We start from the raw sequence: 19,078 nt of genomic DNA, 5'->3' as shown, positions 1-19,078 counted from the left end.
GCCTGAGGGTTCGTAGCGCAATATAAATGCAAAATATTATTATTTTAAGTGTATGGCTGGGGGTAGTTTATTCTTTATAATACATGGTCACACACTCATCCCTTCACTACGTTGTCTCATACAGTGCGCAAGCTGATGGACGACGTATTACACTTGTCATAGACAGTTCCCAAGAAATGCATCTTAAAAGTTAGGCACGTCTCTAATCAATTGATTTAGTGTCACCGTGAAAAAACACTTGAATGAGAAAATATGAACTTGAAAAGAAAACAAAAGAACAACAGAATGCATGTGTATCCTTACTTACTACCTACACTTACACAATTGATTTTTTTAATTTACATTTTTAACATTTTTTGCAACATAAGATAACAACACATTATATATATATATATGTATATATATATATATATATATATATATATATATATATATATATATATATACATATATATATATATATACCTTTACAGTTGCTCGAAGTGAGATGTCCCCCTAACCCCTAAACATTACTTCTGTGTCATGTTACTGAGAGATCTAGGCTACAAAACAATTTGGAGAAAACAAGACCATATGGGGGCTCATTACAAGTTTGCTGGTATCCCCCCAGTAATTCCAGCCGGGTACCGGCAAACTGCCCTACCATTTCCGCCGTTGGCTATCCCGATATTTCCAGGATATTCCAGGTGGCGGAAAAGCTGATAAATCCACATTCCATAGGGTCCCATAGGACTCAGAATAGCAGCATTTGTTTGCCGGTGAGGGCCTGAATTACAGTCAGGTCAGCTCTGGAGGTAGTTCTGTGGCCCCCACCGGCAAACCCGTGTTTTCATGTTATGTAAAAAAGCTGGTGCCAGAATTAACAGCAATTATACCTGCATTTTTCCTGTTACTGGAAACTCGTAACGAGGCTCCATACATCATCGTACAACTTCATTTTCCTTTGTCTACACACTGGGACTCTTTGAACTAATGATATTCTATGCATTTCCTGTACCCAATCCTTCTTCAACTGTTGTTTTCAGGTCAGCAGAATCTTTTTTTGGCAAGAATATCTTCTCTTTACAGCCATCATTTCACAGGGAATGATCAATCCTTTACTGCAGAATCTCCACCTAATATTAATGTCTCCAAGTTGTACTCCAAAGCTGTTCTTAGCACTTCCTTAAATGTCACTGCAATCCTCTCCCAAAATGTACTGACTCTACTAGACTCCCGTATCACATGATCCAGCCCCCCTCTCCTATGTTTGCAACCCAAGGAGATGTCAGACTCACTTATTCCACTCTCGGCCATGCTAGCCGGTTTCCAACACACCCAGTTCAGTAGTTTCATCTGTTTGGCTCTATCTCCCCAGTTCAGCGACATAAACTTAATGTTCCCACATAACTCCTTCCCATTTCTTTCAGTGATATCCGGCCTGACATTTAAGACAATTTTTGAAAGCAGACCCTGAAGATTGGTCATCAATTCTAGCACCATTTTTAACAAGGTTGTAAAATCAGGTGTGGTACCAGAAATGCGGGTGGTAAGCATTAGTGTCCAGATTCAAAGGAAAGAGCTAATGACAAATACTGGAAAGAATGATTGCTTTCTGTGATGAATCTGGAGGTTTCGTCCCTTCTTCCTTGGGGGGAGCAACCCCCTAGGAGGCCAGAAGGTGAGCTTGTTAAGAAAAACCATACCAAGGGGTTTGGGAAAGCGGGACCTCATTGGGAGTGACTCCCCACCAGGGAACAGGGACTCTCATTCTGGTAAGGAACTCCCCACAATGCAGACATGTCTGCATATATGGGAATACCACACGTGATCTGGCTCGTCAGCTGTGAAAACTCCAAATAATGAAGAAAGTGCATTTGAACAGTTGCCTCAAGGCACTGCTGGCCTCTCAATTGGCTTGGCTGTTAAACACAAACCTTTGGTATCTGGTAGCAAGAATAAAAGGACTTTCCCGTTAGTATGGAGGAGGAGAAGCTAAATGCAGAAGCGAGCCTTCGATGTACAGATGTCATTGGGAAGCGAAACATAGTGGTGAACAAAGGAACCCCCCTGCTTGCCTTCAGGACAGGACTCCCAGGAGCTGGGAGTACTCGAGCAATCACCGGGTCGAAGCCACCTCGTTGGACCAGGACCCGCTACCGAGCAGGAAAATGGGTTGCTCGCAGTAGCGGGGGGAACAGAGACCAAAATGTGAGAATGGTCGAAGGAACAAAGAATTTAGATCCCAACGAGGGGCAACCAGGTCCAGAGATGGATACAATACTATGAGTGGTCACGGGTGCCCTATAAAACCGAGCCTTGCAATCAGCCAAACGGCTCATTGCTGCACACAAAAACCAATAGAAAGATATATCAGGAGGGGATACACATACCCCTACGAATCAAGAAGGAAACTAGGAACAAGACAACCAAGGAGGAAGGAGGGCTTTGCAAACAAGCAATCATCCCATGGGGAAATCAGAATCAAGCAAGACTGGAATCTCGTGGGGAAAGACCCACACAGTTGGTGGAGGAGGATTAACAAAATATCCCTTTATTTACGATCACTGAGAGAAATTACTTTTTTGTGAACGTGAGAGTGTATGCTATACACCTGTGGAAAACCGTTTTTTATTTGGAACTCTTAGAAGATAAACAAGAACTGATAAAGTTAGGATACCGGCCTCATAATAAATGTTTGTGGAAACTGAAACTAGGAGAGATTCCTGGAAACACTGGGCGGCGGCAGAGTAAAGAGCATTGAGAGCAACCTATATTGCCTGCTTTCCCTTTTTAGTTGTGTTGCTAAGTGGTAGGATCAACTTAAAAGTTAGAATTTGGACAGAGACAAGGGTTATTATTTTCAATAATATTGACACATTTTTTAGGTAGGTGCTTCCCGATTAGCAAAAGGACCAGTTTAAATAAAAATAATAATACTCCTGTAGTAAAAGCATGTCTTCTGATCTGAGTCTTTCTTCTGGTATGGCACATTCTCTAAACATTGCGGGAAAGCATTTGCTCAATTAATTTGGCATTTTTTAAGTGATTTAATACTGGGTTGTAATATCATCTTTTGTTTGAAATCTTGATTTATGGAAGGGTCATCCACTAAAAACAAGTGCTCAGCACTCCAGCAAGTACAAATCCAAAAATGGCTCCCCTTATGCATGTTTTGTAGATTGCTCTAGAGCATTTGTTAATATCTGTGGGAATCAACTCTGAGAAGAAACAAAACGACAAGCCTAGTGTTTACTGGTGGCATTGCATAGCAACACCTGGGTCAGGATTAGAGAAGGCTAGTTGGGGGTGTGCACTAGAAAGATTACTCTTTTAATGGTTTAAACAAGGGTGCATATTGGAGAATTACCAATGAACCTCAGTCAGATGTGATCCTTTTTACCAAAACTGAGCTTACAGGAGGTAGGTGTCGCAAGTTAGGCTTTTGACACTGTACTCATCAATTACCTCTGCATGAACATGCACAGTGAGAAATCTGTTACAGATTCCTTGTGATGAGAATAACGTCCAAGAAATCACTTGAAAATGAAAGTCATGACCTTTGGTCGATCAAAATGGGTGAAGGACTGGCATATTGGCCGTAGTCACAAACTAGACAGGACTTCTGCATTCATTTACAAAGGACTTAATTGGATAGTCATTTAAGATTATTGAAAGTACAAACAATCGAGCAGTGGTAAAATAGGTTGACTGACTCCTAACCCCTTGACTACCCACTTCCCCCTGGGGTGGCCCAATGTGTCATTTCCCACACACATCTGGACTTAAATGCAAGGAATTTTGGGTGGGACATATATCACAGTGCAGGCTTGCACAAGCCACCAGTTTTGGACATATATATATATATATATATATTAATGTGTGTGTGTGTGTGTGTGTGTGTGTGTGTGTGTGTGTGTGTGTGTGTGTGTGTGTGTATATAGAAGATATATATATATATATATATATATATATATATATATATATATATATATATATATATCTGTCTCGGGAGGATAGCTCAGTGGCAGCGTGCTGGCCTTGGAAGCAAGACTACAAAACTTTGATCCCCGGGTCCGCGCTTAGAAACCTCTGGGTATTAAGCACGTTATAAGTAAGCAATCATATCATATCATATATATATGAAAATGTGTGGGTTTGTGGCAAAGCGTGTGTTCCCTATAAAATTCCACACTGTTTCACCAAATTCTGCACAGTCTCCTGTTAGGGCTCCCTGGAAATTACTGGCTACATGATATATGGACACCCCACCCCTCTCCCCCTCTCCCCGGATTTCATCAAAAGTGAAAATATGGCTGTGGGTTTGTGGCTTCGCAAATGTTCCCTATACAATTCCACACCGTTTCACCAATCTGCACCAAATTGTGCGCAATCACATGTCAAGAACCTCTGTATATTCCCTCTGTATATTACTGGCTAAATGGCATCTGGACACCCTGCCCCTTTCCCTGCATTCCAGTGAAAGTGTAAATTTGGGTGTGGGTTTGTAGCTTTGTGTATGTTCGCTATACAATTCCACACTGTTTCACCAATCTGTATCAAATTCTGCACAGTCACCTGTTAGGACACTCTGGACATTACTGGCTGCATGACATTTAGACAACCCACCCCTTTCCCCGGATTTCAACAAATGTCTCTGGGTTTGTGACTTTGTGTACGTTCCCTATACAATTCTGCACTGTTTTATCAATCTGCACCAAATTCTGCACAGTCACCTGTTACGAACCTCTGGACATGACTGGCTACATGACATCTGGACACCCCATCCCTTTCGACAGATTTTAGCAAAAGTGATTATTTATTTATTTGTGTTGGTTTTTCCAAACCTTCACAAAATTAAAACAAAAAGGTAGAAAGACACCAATCAATTAAAAACATTAACACATAAAATATGCAACACATAAAATAGCAACTTAATGAATAACGTTTAAAATACAATTCATAAAATTAATTAAAAAAAGTTTATAAATGATTTTTAGAAACCTGAGCACAGCCAAATTCAAAGATACAGATTTACCATGCATAATGTTGCACCAGAGAAGTTCCAGTGGTACCCATTGATCACACGTCACATATTTACAAAAATATTCAATTCTCTCTCATCTCAGTGCTGTTCAATAGAGAAGCAGATGGGGGAGGGTTTTTGTTTCGTTCTGACGTTTTCAGCATCGACACTGTGCACATGCTTCCAATTCACCAACTGTAAAGCATTGGATTTTCTCTGTAGACAACACGGTAAACCTGAAACGCATTAAAATCATTTTGCATCCTCTTATTTGGGCAGCATTTCAGATAAGGTTCCATAGTGCCTGGTTCTTTTTGAGTGGATATAATCTGGCATACAGGCAATATTTTAGGACGACAACATTATTAATTGCCCAAGTGTTCCTCTAGATTGAATTCTTCACTTTATATGGATTAACCATTAGAGTTTTCATAGAAGTACCCAGATTATCCAGGGACCACAGGCATTCATGATAGAGTTCATGAGCAAATCCAGATTTCAAAGTTCCCTCCCTCACTTCTTTGCTTAGTAAGCAATATAAACTTTTTTCGGAATTAGCATAGAATGTTCTAAATAGACACCAGCTCCTCCATCCAACTAAGCTTTGTAGTGACTGGATCCCCCAATGCATAGTGTATTACTGAGAATATAATACATTTATGAATAAAATATAGCACAGAACGCCAACTCAATGCTTCATAGGTACCCGGTTCGGGGATTATCCAGTTTGGGAAGAACTTCAATCCATAACACAACCTAGGAATCACTTTTGCTGTATAATATTTACTGCCGTAAGTATTGAAAATTTGCCATACTTGTTATCAATCTTTCCCATTTATACAGCAAGCTTGGTCGCTTTTTCCCTCAAACAATACTTATAAAAGCATTTAGTAGGGTGGATTATTATAAGAAAACCCAGGTACAGCATACTTGTTTTCACTTGAAGTCTCTTTTTACTAAGGAACCATGTATATGTATTCCGAATTTATTTTGTTTTACTCAACTTCAGGATCACAGTCCTTTGAGGGTTGATTCGTAAATTATTTGCGATCAGATATTGGTCAAATGCATCAATTAACCTTTGGAGGCCTGATGGGATATGATCAAACAAAATAAAATCATCTGCATAAGCAGTCCAAGACATTTTCAATTCACCAATTTTAGGTGAAACAAACGAAGCTCCTAAGAGTGAATGGCCAGCATCAGACACATATATGTTAGATAGGCAAGTTGCCAAAATACAGCCCTGTTTTAGACCGTTAGATGTCATAATAGGTCTGGTCAAACGTCCCTCGTTATTTAGCCGCACTTGAATCAAGGAGCCTTCATGAAGATGAATTAAAATACTTAGTAAACTCCTCTGCAAATCAAGTTTATCGAGTTTATTTCAAAAGAGTATGCCCATCCACCAAATCAAACGCCAGTAACAAATCCATGGAAGTAACATATATTGGTGTTGATTTCTCTTTCCATGCTAGGCACCGTAGACTACACAGCAAAAGACTTCCACAATCAGTGCCCATGGATTTCCTAAAGCCCATTAAGTGTTGATTGAGGACATTGTTATTATTACACTTTTCTTCAACGTATTGCAATAGCAGAGAGGTGAATATTTTAGAGTTCGCATCCATGATTGCAATTTGTCGATAGTTTAATGGTGATGTTCTGTCTCCTTTTTTTTATATAGGAATCACACAGGAAGTCTTCCAGGTGGGGGGAGGGGTAGACATATAGGATAGGATGTCCATAAATAATACATTCAACACTTTTAATGTTTTTTTTAAAGATAACATTCATCAATTGATTTGGTCCACCAGCTCTAGATGTGCTGGCTTTCTTAATTAAACTCTCTATACTTTCCATAGATATTATCAAAGACCAATTATACATTTTTTGCACACCCTGAGTGTGGTCAAAGTGCCTACTTGGCCTGAATATCTCTAAAAAGTCGTTAAGCCAGGTCTGCTCAGATATGGAATTCATTTGGATTGTAATTTGTTTGGTCTCCAAACCATTAATTATTGTCCAAAAGTTGAACATAGTCTGGTTCTTCAGAGCAGCCATCATTGCCTCACCATCCCTTTGATACATCAAATATCGATGTGACTTGATCCAATTTTTAAAATTTTGTTTCAGCTTCCATATACCCTTCACCTTGTCGGCACTTCTGATAATTTCTTTACTTAACTGACAAATCTGTTTGCAAATGTGTTTTTTCTTTTCTTGAACGTGGTGATAAAACTTATATTTATGATAATAGGCTTTATTTATTACGTTTTTCTTTTGCTTTTCCCTTTAAATAGATGACTCATCAAAGTTTGCAAGTAGGGATTTAGAGATTTAGTTGAATATGTGGTAAGTTTATTCTCTAAAGAAGAGCTCTCAAAATCCTTCACAAGAACCATGTTTAGCTTCTCGATATTACCCGTATTCCAAATTAATCGATTGCATTTCACGTTAGTGATTAGAGGTATGCCATATGAATGTACTTCTGGTTTGTCCTTTTTCCAACATAGTTCCATGCTTAACATACCATGATCACTATAGTCCTTCAGAAGAACTTCACAGTTATCAACAAGATCATGCAAACCTTTACTGAGAAATATGTAATCAATAGTAGAGGAGGTACACCGACCATACCAAGTAGGAGTATTTGTTGTGAACCTATATATCCCCCAACCTTCTAAGTTATGACACCATATGTGTCCTTGTACCATTTTCCACCAAGAATTACATGTTTGAGCACTCGGACCACATAGACAATCCCAAAGTGAGAGATCCCCCATGTCTGCTGTTGCGACATTCATCAAATAATCAATGTCTGTGTGATGAATCAACTTCCGGGCACCAGTGGTCCAGGGATGAATATTGGTTTCCAAACCATCAATCAGCCCCACACCTTTAGTACTCCAGAAGGAATCTGAACAGATTGGAACACAAGTCAATTATAAACCTCCTTGTCCAATTTTGATAACGTGGATGGAACAGCTGTCTTATCTCCGCAAGGTCGTGGATCGTTGGTTAGTTGTAACCCAGTGAAAATACAATTAACACCCAATGATAAAAGCAACTGTCCAGTCAAGGTTGTATACAAATATCAACTTTATTATTATTACAAAAGATAGTTCTAGCACACTACAAAATACAACTCACCCTGTAAAGGAACACAGGGGACAGACATTTTTATGAAGGAAAGTATGCATTTTGGATACTGGCATGACGAAAATCGGTAAAACAATCATTCTTAATTGTTCAAAGCTATTTGGTTTCAGCACCAAGGGGTCATGAATGTCACTACTGGCCTTTGAAGAAGGACCAGGGGGGAAGAACCACAATATACCTGGTGCTAGGGGTGTCACTGTATTGGTTTTATGACGGTATGATAACCTTCTTGCCAAATGACGGTATATCATGGTTATCGCGGTATAGCAGGTGGAGTTAACTAATCTTAACAAATATTTTCTTAAAGGTCATAAATTGTCAGCATTTTCAAACTTGTCTCTGCACATTTTTAGCTGATCCTCTAGGAATCTAAAGCGGCTGCAGATTTGGTCTTTCCTGGCGCTCACTCGCTGATCGCTTTGAATGAAAGAGTGACCAGTGGAAGTGTTAAAATGCACATTTTGAGCAATGAGCTTGCTGGTCAGTCACAGGTCATCGCTTTGAGAATAGGCCTCGACCTGCATTATTTTGGAACCACATGGCATGGGCATCATGACCCCTCGCTGAAATCAGTCATAAAAGTTTGTTTTGATAATGCTTTATCCCATTAAAGGGAGAAACGTCACTCATGTGAGGTCTGAAAGCCCATGTCATTGTGCTTCTTTTGTGAAAATTTCATAGCCAACACAAACTCACAGAAAGGTTGCATATTGATCAAATCACTATAGCTTGTTTACCATCTGCCTGGTGTATTATAAAGGTCTGATGTTGGATTCACCACTGACCATGTAATCCAAACAGGACAGTGTTCAGTGGGCGCTGTTGATTCATTTCTTCATTCTTGCAATACATGTTCATTTACCTTATTAAAGATAGTGGCCCAAAAACCTTTTGAAAATGACAAAGTTATAATACATAAAATACATATTGGCACAAATATGGCCTAGACCACCATATCACCACAGCCCCATCATTACCATTTTCCCCTGGTCTGAGCGAATTAGGACCCTTGTCATGTGAGTTAAGATGGAGGAATGCTTTCATGGGTGGTGTCACAAATCGAGGATAGACCTGAGAAAGATCTCACCCCCATTGCTCTGGATTCTTCAAATTGAATGTAGAATCTGTCCTGCCTGCTTGAGTCCAGTGCCATACGCAGAAGGCAGGTGAAGGATCAAGTGAAGCAACAGCTCTAGTGCCAATGTGTAAATCTACACGGAGGACAGTGGGGGGTGGGGGCAGTTTATATACTAGCACAAAGCACTGATAGGCCCAGTGTTCATACAGTCTATAGAGCTAATGTTTTTTGTGGACATGCATCAGAAGGGCATCCAGTTCATTCCCCCCTTTGAATTCTGGGATGTGTAGATCTCCATCTTTCAAATTGGTGGGAAACCTACAAATCGGCTGACCTTTAACCCGACTCTACTGATCACAGAGAAAGAGCGGTCACAGCATCAAAGCTGCATTTACTAATGTGGCCTCACTTTCCCTATGCTCTTGTCTGCCAAACGCCACATCCCACAGTGCAAGATCCAGAATGCGCAGCACTTGCTTTCTGCAGCCTTTCCAGATCAGATTGATAAGCTCACTTAATAGCTGCAGGCCCTAAAATGGTATACCGGTATAAACAATGTGATGGTTATTATAGTTCAATTAAGCTGTTCACAGTATCTATAACGGTATACCGTTATATCATTACACCCCTACCTAGTGCTTGAGATGTTCTTGATGCTCGACAGCATTGAGTCAGTTCCAGGACACTTTGCAGCTCCTGTGACAGAGTTCAAGACGGGAGACAGCTGCAGGTATCAGGCGGTAGGCAGTCAGGCAAGCAAGGCTGGATGGACGGCTGCAGGCTGGCCTACACAGCGGCTCTCGATCAAGAATCATTGTCTCCGGGCTGGTTGGCGGATCTGGAATGCTGGTCGTGGCATCTCGGACAGCTTTAGTGATTGCAGCGTGACAACAGTCAATAGTTCAGCCCGTCGCAGTTCGACGGCTCGACTGCCTCGAAAATGTCCTTAAAAGATGGACACGGGTTGATGCTTTTGTGGCACTCCTCCTGGCTTCTACGGAGGGCTTGTAGTGTCCTTTTAAGGTGGACGGCCCAAAGCTGAGGCGAGTGTTTGCAGGCAACAGCCTTGTCCTTTGTTCAGAGACTCTCTGGTGCTTCCTACCTAGGAGGTTTGCTGGCAGAACCTAGAAGGGCCCGCTCTGGGCTGGCTGGGTGCCGGTTCTGGAGCTGCTGGCCGGGTCCTCTGGGTTCATTATCTCGCTTTGTTCCCTGGGAGATGTGTAGGGGAGGAATGTTGCTTCCCTCTTTGAAATCCTGGCCTTTTTTCACTGGCCAAAGATGTAAGGTGGACTGTAACTTCAGCCAGGGTCCAAATGAGTCCTTCTTACTCTTTTCAAAGTCGTCGGATGATCTGCTAAGTGAGGGGTTCAAGCCTCTTTTAAATCCAAATGGGCCTCTGTGATTGATGCAGGCAACAATCTTCTGTTATGCAGGAGATCAGTACCAGAGTGCTTTGTAACAGGAAAGGTAGGGGGTGACACCATATACTCCTAAATTCTGTCCAGCTTCCTATCTGTTGTAGATCAAAGTGTCTCTCTGGTCATCTGAGCCCTCTTTGGCTCTTGATCAAAGTGCAGGTCTCCCTTGAAGTTTCTGATGAAATAAGACTTCCTGTCTCCCTTAAATCACATACTTCTTCCTCTGAAAGGGTTCAGCTCTGCAGGGAATGCCTACGGTACTCATGGACCCAGACATGCCATTCACTGTCCTTCATGGAGAGGAATGGGAACTAACTTGAAGTTGACACATTGCATATCAAAGAGGTGTTAGCCCTGCCTTCCTGTTGTCTGTCCTGCAAGCAAGCCTCTTTGCAGGCTTGCCTTAATTATTTCTCATTAGTATGCACTGCCAACAGTCAAACTAGACAATGGGGAGGCAGATCCATGGGGCCTTTGATATTTTAATTAGGATGCCCTTTGCCGGAAGAAGGTGTGCCTTCCCCCTGCTTGAGATGCTTTGATGTACCTGTGGCTGTCACATTCTACCTGAACATGACAGGAAAGGATGGGGCCTGCAGGCTGTGTCCTCCTGGAGTATATGTGACTATGCATTTCGTGCGGTGAGCAGGGAAAATGTGTGCGGAATGGACTCACACATTTTTGGAGGTTGATCTCCCATTATTCAGTTTCATTTTTTTTTAAATCAAAAAGCCCAGGCGAGCGCACACTCCCCATCCAGATGGTCGAAATCCTCACAGTCTGATAATTCATTAGAGTTACATTTTCAATGAAAATCAGCTGCAATTATCACCTGACCCTTTGGAGTAGATATATACCAATCTTCCATAGTTGTATATAGTTCTTTTAGGGTATTTTCTAAATTACCCCTAGGATTCCAGTACACATTAATCAATAATATGGTCTAAGTCAGATTGCATCTTCAACTTCTATCAGCACTCTAAGGTTGCCCTTAGTTACTATCCGATTCTCAATAGCCCATAGACCCAACCATTACGAATTGCAATTATCAGTCCTTCCAAAGGTCAACACCTTAGTCCCTGTATTGTGGGCTCAATAATTATTTCATTACCATTAAACGCCGGTCGGGCTACCAACCAAGTCTCCTGAAGGAAGATTATTGAAAAGGTTCAAAGGAGCCCACAGATGGTCATATCCGTACACAAATGAGTAAAACCTCTAACATTTCAAGAAACAAAATGTATGTTGGAAACTATGCAAAAGCTGACCTTTAAGAACTTTCAATTGTTTAATAGAGTCTTTTAAAGTTAGGGATAACCAACGCCAATTGATCTCATTCTGATCCTTTATTTTCTCCTCAAGAAGGAATTACACTTCCATACTTGGATCAGATTTTGTATACTTCTCCTACTGTGCTTTCCATCCAACAGGGATAAATCATATCCTAATTTATGGAAGTTGGTAATTTCATTTAGAAGTGCCTCGTACACAATCTGGGACTGGATCACCAACCTCACATGACCATATCTCAATGGGTGTATAAAATCCACCAACTTCAAGTCTCTCGAGGTGATAAGTCTAAGTGCTTGTATCTCATTAAATAATGCCAAAACCCACAATCTATCCAGCAAACATGGACCCCCTTGATGAAACATAAAATGTAACATTATGCTTCTTTCATCCGGGAACACCGGATCCCTCCACCAAAGTTCCACTGTCTTACTTTGATGAGTAACAATGGGATTAGTTCCTTGGGTAGATTTCATTGCCTCATCTGAGTTATCAGGTGTATGATATTCTTCCTTGAATTCACTTAAAATAACAGGCTGGAGTGGATTACTAGGCCTATAGCTATCTTCATGAGTGTTTTTAAACCTGTTGGACAAACATTCACAGACATCTTTCACAATTGCCCACTTTGCTCAATTTTTAGGAAGAGACAAACTTTCTTGGTTTTGAGTGAGAAAAGGAATGGAAGCGAGACCCCCAGCAGTAGGGGCATTATTCACCAAGGGACAGTCCCGGCAAAGGATAGGGGCCTCATTGACAGCCTTATAAGTTCTTTTCGCTGAAGTACTCCCTCCATCCTTGTCCAAGGTCTGTCCGGCTTAAAGGTCCTCCTCCAATACATGTGATTTCAAGTTTCCTTGATCTAGTAGGTTCTGCATCATTTCTCTAATGGCTACCTCCGTCAAGGCATAAGTGTTTTTCTCTACGCTCATAGACAGTTTAATTATTTTCTGAGTATTAAGATTCTTAGGGGAAACAGTTATTTTTGAATGGGAAGTTTGTGATACAACCCCTACTTCATCTTGGCAGAGAGCTCCTTCTTCCTGTACTCGCAGAGCCTCCCCACCACTTGTAAAATGTTGGGGTGGATAGTGTATATGTTGTTAGGGAGAATTCTCCAGAATGGCTAATTTCCCTTACCTACTGAGTCCCTCAGCAGCTTTTCTAGATTTCTAGGATTTATTTTGTTCACCTGGTAAGAGTGTGAGCCTTTTTTCCACTCGTACAAGTGTTTTGCTGTGTGTGTTTAACATTTTCTTGTGTTCATAGACTGTGGAGCCTCACCTACTCCATAGGCATCATCTATTTACTGTGTGTTACAAAGCACCTTCAGTGCAGTGACACAGGGTTGTCTTTTAGGCTTCCCAACTCAGACTCCATTTTCTGGGACTGACTACTGTCTCCCAGAACATGTAAAGTTGCCATTGACTTTATTAGTTTCTTTAAAATCCAAAGACCTAGTACAAACTATCTTACAAAGAGTACTGGAGAGGATTAATACGTATCCCTTTTTGTCTGTTTCTCAAGGAGCATTGTTTCGCTGCCCGTTTCATCAAGACTTGGCTGGTGGGAGAGGTAATTACCCTATTTTTCCTACCGCTGTTATCTTAAATAACCTTGGTATTGTTTTAGGCTATCTTGGTAGCCTCAAACTTAAACCCGCTAGACCATATACGTTCTTATATGGTTCTGGCTGGGTTTATTCACCATTTCTTTTTGAAAATGTCTTTCTCATGTTTTACTCCGCACGCCAAACCAAGAAGTTGGAAAGCATAGGTTAAGCTGGGAAGATGGCCTCTTCTACAGTGAACCAACTGAGTCTATCCCTGGGGAATGCAAAAGAATTGTAGTGCTCCTTGCCAACAGACTCCAGTCCCTACAGTTGGCCCATGAGATACCTTTGGCTGGTCATTTGAGTTTCAAAAAGATCAAGGAAAGGCTCTCCTTATGCTTCTACTGGCCTAAGATGGGTTCAGAAGTTAACAAATTCTGTAGGAGCTGTCACATTTGCCAAATCCCTGGCAAGAGTGGACCCAAGAATGTGGCACCCCTGGCCTCCCCGTGGTGGGAGTTCCTTTGGAGAGGGTGGGCATCGACATTGTTGGTCCCCTTGACCCTCCCACATCTTCAGGGAACAGGTTTATCCTGGTTGTAGTAGACCATGCTACAAGATAACCAGAAGCCATACCTATGAGAACTGTTACTGCTCAGGCTGTGGCTAAGGCTCTACTTGGTATTTTTACCAGAGTAGGGTTTCCTAAGGAAGTGATATCCGACAGGGGATCCAATTTTATGTCCCACTACATGCAAGCCATGTGTAAAAACTGTGGTATCACTTACAAGTTCTCTACAGCCTACCATCTACAGACAAATAGACTGGAAGAGAGGTTTAATCATACTATGAAGAGCATGATAGGTGCTTTAGAGGAACCCCTTAAAAGAAAGTGGCACCTTCTACTGCCATGCCTTCTCTTTGCTTATAGAGAAGTCCCTCAGGAGGGAGTTGGTTACAGTCCCTTTGAACCTCTCTATGGCCATCCAGTCAGAGGGTCATTGGCCTTGACTAAGGAGGGGTTGGAGAGTGCTCCTTCCCCAAGCCAGTCAGAGTGACTGGCTATGTGATAGGTCTCCGGAGGAGAATGTCACACATGATTGCAGAAGCTAGTGATAACTTAAAAGCAGGTCAGGCTCTGGTCAAACATTGGCATGACCAGAAGGTCAGCATGGTAGAGTTTACTCAAGACCAGCTTGTGTTAGTTATGGTGCCAACAAGGCAGAGGGCCTTGTGGGACAAATAGATAGGACCCTTCAAGGTTGTGGGCAAACTTGGAGAGGTGAACTATTTGGTGGACTTAGGCAGACCTAAGGAGGCTCCCAGAGTCTTTCACACCAACCATTTGAAGGCATATGTCTCGAGACCAGAAGTGGGAGCTTTGCTTCGAGCTTCAGCTCAAGAGGAGGAGGAGAGTGAACCTCTACATGACCTCCTCAGAGGTCAACCTTTGCATGAGAAAATAGAAGTAGTCAATCTCTCTTCTCAACTGACACCTGAACAACAGGAGTAGTGCACAGTTCTGTTAAATCTGTTTGCCCCCCTGTTTTCACTTTCACCAGGCTTGACCTCTTGGGGCCAGCATGATATTCTTACTCGTGACTGTTTACCTGTGAAAAGCAGAGGTTACAGAATGTCAGAACATGTGAGATCCCACATCAAAGGAGAGGTCAACAAGATGCTTGATCTCGGAGTTATAGAGCCCTCTACAAGTCCATGGTCTAGTCCAGTTGTTCTAGTATCAAAGGCAGGATCCAAGCAGTTGAGATTCTGTTTGGACTATAGAGCTGTAAATGCAGTCACTAAGACTGATGCCCATCCTTTGCCAAGGACAGATGAACTGGTGGATAGACTTGGTTCAGCCAAGTACCTCAGTACATTTGATCTGACGTCAGGCTATTGGCAAATAGCCCTGACAGACCATGCCAAGGAGAAAACTGCATTCTCAACCCCAGCATGCCTCTACCAGTTAATGGTTATGCCTTTTGTACTAAAGAATGCCACTGCTATATTCCAAAGGATGGTCAATCAAGATCTGAATGGGATGGAGGACTTCTGCATGGCATACTTAGATGACATTGCAGTGTTCAGTCCTACATGGAAAGAACATATTGATCACTTAGGATATGTTTTGGAGGCTCTTGAGCAGGCACTACTGACCATAAATGTCAAATTGGTCAGAGCAAAGTGGTCTACCTTGGTCATGAGGTAGGAGGAGGTGAAATAAGGCCATTGCCTAGCAAAGTACAAGCTGTCCAAAACTGGGCCACCCCTACTACTCAAACCAAGTGAGAGCTTTCCTAGGTCTCACTGGGTACTACAGATATTTCATAGAGAACTATGGGACCATAGCTTCTCCCTTGAATGTGATCTGCTCTCCATAATTCCCTAAAAAGGTTAGATGGAATGAAGAGTGCACGCAAGCCTTTGAAAACCTGAAGAAAGTCCTTTGTCAAGCTCCAGTCCTAAGAGCTCCTGATTATCACCAACCCTTCATTGTACAGACAGATGCCTCCAATACCTGTATAGGTGCAGTCCTTAGTCAACTGGATGAGAAAGGTAGGGAGCACCCCATTTGCTTCACCAGTAGGAAACTGAAGGAACCAGAAACAAGGTGGGCAACCATGGAGCGTGAATGCTTTGCCATTGTGTGGTCTCTGAAGAAGTTTAGACCATACTTGTATGGATCTACATTTGTGATTAAGACAGACCACCAACCCTTGAGATTGCTAATGCAAATGAAGGGGGACAACCCAAAACTTCTGAGATGGCCAATCTGCCTGCAAGGGTTTGATTTCACCATTGAGCACATGTCACCACCAAATTGCTGATGGTCTCTCTAGGATGTGTTTAACCAACTAGAGGTAGAGATTCATCCAGGAGTGGATTAAATCCTCCTGTCCCTTAGTCTGGGGGTAGGGGGGTGGGCAGTGTTGTGGAGAATTCTCCAGAATGGCTAATTTCCCTTACCTACTGAGTCCCTCAGGAGCTTTGCTGGATTTCTAGGATTTATTTTTTTCACCTGGTAAGAGTGTGAGCCTTTTTTCCCACTCTTACATGTGTTTTGCTGTGTGTGTTTAACATTTTCTTGTGTTCATAGACTGTGGAGTCTCACCTACTCCATAGGCATCATCATTTTACTGTGTGCTACACAGCACCTTCAGTGCAGTGACACAGGGTTGTATTTTAGGCTTCCCAACTCAGACTCCATTTTCTGGGACTGACTACTGTCTCCCAGATCATGTAAAGTTGCCATTGACTTTATTAGTCTCTTTAAAATCCACAGACCCAGTACAAACTATCTTACATAGAATACTGGAGAGGGTTAGTACTTATCCCTTTTTGTCTGTTTCTCTTGGAGCATTGTTTCGCTCCATTTTCATCAAGACTTGGCTGGTGGCAGTGGTAACTACCCTATTTTTCCTACCGCGCTTATCTTAAATAACCTTGGTATTGTATTAGGCTATCTTGGTAGCCTCAAACTTAAACCCGCTAGACCATATCAGTTTTTATACGGTTCCGGCTGGGTTTATTCGCCATTTCTTTTTGAAAATGTCTTTCTTGTGTTTTACTCTGTGCGCCAAACCAGGTTTGGTTCCTTTGTTCACCGTCTTTTTGCGGGATTCTCTGCAGAAGCCCTCCTTTGGCGCCTGAAAGTCTGGATAGGCAGGATGTGAGGGAGGGGTTTTAGGACCCCTGCCATGGGTTCCCATGGTAACCCAAGTCGCACTCCTGTTTGATTGGCTAGGTGACTGTCCCGCCAGGACAGCCACGCTGCTGTGTGATTAACAGCCAGGCTGTGTGAATGCAGGAAAACTGCACAAAAAGCAGGTCTACGGGTCTGAAAAGGCAGAGTTGCTACTGGAAAGAAAGAACCGGTGAGGAGCTTACAGAAGAGGACCCCTACAACGACTGAACCTCCCGGTGAAGCCCTGCTGCAGGTCTGAATCTTCAGACTCCAACGACAGAGAAGATCTACCAGGAATCTTCTTCCCCTCGGCTGGTGGGACCAACCAGTGCGCCCACACTGCAAGCCAGGACTCCCTCCTCTGGTTGAATTTGCTGTACAGAGCTACAGTGAACCAGATAGCCAGGAAGGTCGGACCCTGCTTGAGTTTTAAGGAGCGCACCTTTTATTCATTGCTTTGCTCTGCTGCTGGTTTCTTCCCTGGGCAGTGCAGGACCCTCCACTCTTCCTACTTCGTGTCAGTCCGACAGTCACTTCAGGAACCGTGAGCCTGCAGGACCTGCCAGGAACGTCACGCCTCAGCTACAGCTTCTTCTCCATTTAAAGGTACTGTGCACATCCGGTTGTTCGTTTCGTCCAGCCGCATTGAAGGTGTGTGAAACCTTTCGCCAATCCGAGGGCTTGTCCTTCTCTACTCTTTAAACTAACCTTTCTGCCGACCAACTTCGTCCGGAACTCTTGGCAAAGACTAAACCGCGAACTACCCTGAGCTGTGTGATCTGGAGGAAAAGACTTTTGTCCTATTGACTTTGGCCCTAAGCCTTTTTGATTTGATTCCATCACTGTAGTTCCTCTTTCTAGATTGCCTTCCTTACTTACCTGTTGGTGCTGCTCAATATGTATCTAACTTTGTCTTTCCCTTCATTTTAAATTGTTGGAGTGCCATTTTGCTCACACTTCATTTTTGAGCTTAACTTGTCCAGAATCTATTGGGAGTGGTGTGGTGTTAAGAGTGTGATTTTTTAACTGCTTTACTTTAGTGAGATGTTATACAACTGATGTGTAAATAAATGTATATTCTTTTACTCCGAAACCTTGAGTCAGTGTTTGTTTGAATCTTAGTAATTGCTGTCCTTTGTGTAACTATTGATACTGCTCACTTGCTCTTGAGATAAGTCTGGCTGCTTAGCCATCGCTACCACTTTTACTATGTAGTACAGACTTGTACCAAAGGTGAATTTGTACTGTCACTTGTAATCTTAATTGTGTGTGGTGTTCCCAAAGAGTACTGCATATAATTCTGCCTAACAGGTGCTTTAACCCCACTCCATATGCTTTCTTGTTTATTCTTCAGAGGCAACAACTGAGGACGTTGAAAAATGTCAAAAAGGCCTGTTTTAGTTTGAGGTATGTTTTTCCCAACAGACGCTCTCTTCTTATGGCCCTTTTGCTTCATAACATCTACTAGTCTTGTGTCAGGCACTTCTTGTTAATCTACTGAGGCTCCATCCACACACACTCTCTCCAGCTCCAAGTCTATCACAGATAAATTCAAACTATTCGCTCTCAAATCGCGATCCTCATTTTTTTCACTCTCATCCTCCTCCAAAATTAAATCAGGCTCACCGTCATGGAGGCTATCATACAGATCTTGTTTTGCTAATGAGCATAAGTATTTACGAGAAGTTTTCTTGGTGATTTTTAAATCAGTTAAACTATTCTTGTTTTTCCTCACTTTTGTTTTTTCTGATTTTTTATGTTTCTGTCCCAAACATTTTTCCAAAGGGCTTTTCTCCTCCCCACTATGGTCTAATATCAAATCCTGTTCAATTCTACTATTGACCTATTCATCTCCACCTTTCCTAATAGCCTCAGTATGAGGGTC

This window comes from Ambystoma mexicanum, chromosome 11 (assembly GCF_040938575.1).
Source record: "Ambystoma mexicanum isolate Mex_15411 chromosome 11, UKY_AmexF1_1, whole genome shotgun sequence".
In the NCBI taxonomy this organism is placed as follows: Eukaryota; Metazoa; Chordata; class Amphibia; order Caudata; family Ambystomatidae; genus Ambystoma; species Ambystoma mexicanum.
Note: the sequence above shows the minus strand (reverse complement) of the source record.